General features: G+C 48.7%; 1 protein-coding gene across 2 annotated transcripts in view; it reads left to right on the forward strand.

The window, feature by feature from the left end:
- The window catches only part of arhgef37 (Rho guanine nucleotide exchange factor (GEF) 37), a 32,771-nt gene extending 31,409 nt beyond the window's left edge, over window positions 1-1,362 (forward strand). For both annotated transcript variants that reach the window (XM_070962270.1, XM_070962271.1), the window contains one exon: window positions 1-1,362. This exon is cut by the window's left edge and continues 720 nt beyond it. The gene's annotated coding sequence lies outside the window, so the exon portion shown is untranslated.
- Window positions 1,363-2,315: the final 953 nt, after the last annotated feature.

Genomic DNA, 2,315 nt, shown 5'->3' on the forward strand with positions numbered 1-2,315 from the left:
GCCTTCCTTTAGGCCGTTTCTGCACTAACTCGTAAGTGCTCTCCAAAGCGGAGACGACACGAGTCTGACATGAAGGTCTGGACAAACAAACTGAAGCTTTAAAACACCGCCGTGAGCTCAACATCGAAAATGACTCGACGGTGTGAAAACGTCAGAAACCTCAAAGCATTTATACGTTTCATCCACGGACACGGACATCGAGCGCGACCTTTGGTGCATCAGCAGTGTTTCACGATTCTTCTGCTTTAATAAATGTGACACCCTGGATCAGATGAAGGAAGCTGCAGCCCTGGAGCTGGTGCTTACGTGGTGTCTTGCTCATGAGCTTGCTGAGATGGAGCTTCACTCTGCGTCTGAAGGACGAACTTGAAGCTGCGCTGCAGATTTTTTGCGGCCATTGTTACAAAGCCGTGGGGACGATGGGTGAACGGGAGGCATCCGAGAAGAGGGACGCTGACTCATATCCCATGATCCTCGGCGTGACAAATGGACGCTTGAATTGAATTGAATAGGATAGACTGCATGTTCTCTTTAAAGTAGGCGTGTGTTAGCGAGCTAACAGGAACATGCAAAGAGAACAAAAAGTGTGTGTGCATCTGTTTGATATGAAATTGAGCTGACGTGTGTGTGTGTGTGTGCGCGCATGTGTGCATGCGTGCGTGTGTGTGTGCGTGCTGAGTCTCCTCCTCCTCACCTGGAGGCTGGAGCAGTGCTGTATTGAGACTGACAGGTACACAGCGCTCTCATCATCTCAGACTGTGTAATGTGATGTAAATGGAAAATGTCTCCAGGGCCGAGCAGGAGAGCGAGGAAGAGGAGGAGGAGGAGGAGGAGACGTTAGGACAGAGGAAGGAACAGGGAGTAGACCTGAAGGATTGGAGGGAAATGGGAGGAAGAGCAGGCAGACAGGAGTCTGAGCAGAGCTGTCTGTGTGGATGTCCACTGTCTCTGACCGCGGGCTCATTTCCGTCCACTCGTCTCTTCCTGCGAAGGCGGCGTGTTGCTGTTCGTCCTCTTCACGGTGAGAGACGGAGCTGCTCCCTGAGGTCTTTGATTCAAAAAGCTTTTAATCACAGATGTAACAGCACACGACTGAAGCGACCTCCTCCTGTATTCAGCGGCACCTGATGATGCTTGTTGCTATGGATACCGCTCAATCAATGCAGCTCGCGTCTCCCTGTGGCATTTCGTCAAGTTGGCTGGACTGTGAAAACACAATTTAATTGTTTCTGGCAGTTTCGTGAACGTTTGCCACTTCAGTATCTCCCTCTCAGACGAGAGGAAGCGTTCTGCTCTGAGCTCTGCTGTCTGTGACGGGCAGCGGACTCGCTGTCTCCTCCAGACGTTTTAAAGACGCTTTTTTTAAATATGCATTTCTGGAAGAAAACAACTCTCCAACCGTTAAGTCATTTCCTGATCCTGTAAATTCATTGGATGTGGACTCAAGTCTTCATCTCCTTTACTCTAATGGCGAAAAAGGCCCTGATGAGCACCAGAAGGCTGGTTGGCCCATGTCTCAACATGTCAGCATTAATGGAAAAGACCAAACTGTACAGCCTGCACGTCATGTTGGAAAAGAGACGGAAAGACAGAAGCATCCCTAAAGACTTAAGGTTTCTTTGCATTTAAGCCCCACCCCTTCACTTAATGCTCCAATCACAGCTGAGCCAGAATTCAGACAGCTTCTCTTCACATCAGCATTCAGTTTGTACTGTGTGTGCGCAATTCAGCATAAATGGGCTAAATGACATTTAAAGTGCCGCTTCAGCTCAACATGAAACCATCACTAATGTTCCCTGATTGGTCTCTAAACTGATGTTTGGGTAAAGACATGGTCAGTGATTGGTTGTTGCCAACGTTGAGCCGTGTGTATCAGCTGCTGCGGATGTGCAGCAGAGGGAGGCAGGCCGGGATTCAGAGCCGCTCAGCTGGAGCTCAGCTCTTCCCATCCCATCCTGAATGTCAGGACGGAGCAGAGCAGCAGGAGGGACGAGTGTGTGTGTGTGTGTGTGAAATGTTACCGATATACCAAAATACCAAATGTCCTCCAGGTTAGTAAGGTGGAGGGAAAATAAAGAAAAAAACACTCCCAGCAGACAACATTTACCTGCTTTCACCTCTTCAAATGCCTGAGAGGAAGCCGTCAGGGCAGTTAACGTTTCATTTTGAGATCTGTTCCTCTGTCATCATCAGTGATGGACAGTGTGAAGCTGCTGCTGCTGGTGATGCTCCAGCCAGGATTTTCTTATTCCCAAGAAAACTCAGCCAAAAACCTACATACTGTAAAAACTAAACTACTGAACGTTACTTCACTG

The sequence above is a fragment of the Chaetodon trifascialis genome, chromosome 5 (genome assembly GCF_039877785.1).
Source record: "Chaetodon trifascialis isolate fChaTrf1 chromosome 5, fChaTrf1.hap1, whole genome shotgun sequence".
Classification (NCBI taxonomy): Eukaryota; Metazoa; Chordata; class Actinopteri; order Chaetodontiformes; family Chaetodontidae; genus Chaetodon; species Chaetodon trifascialis.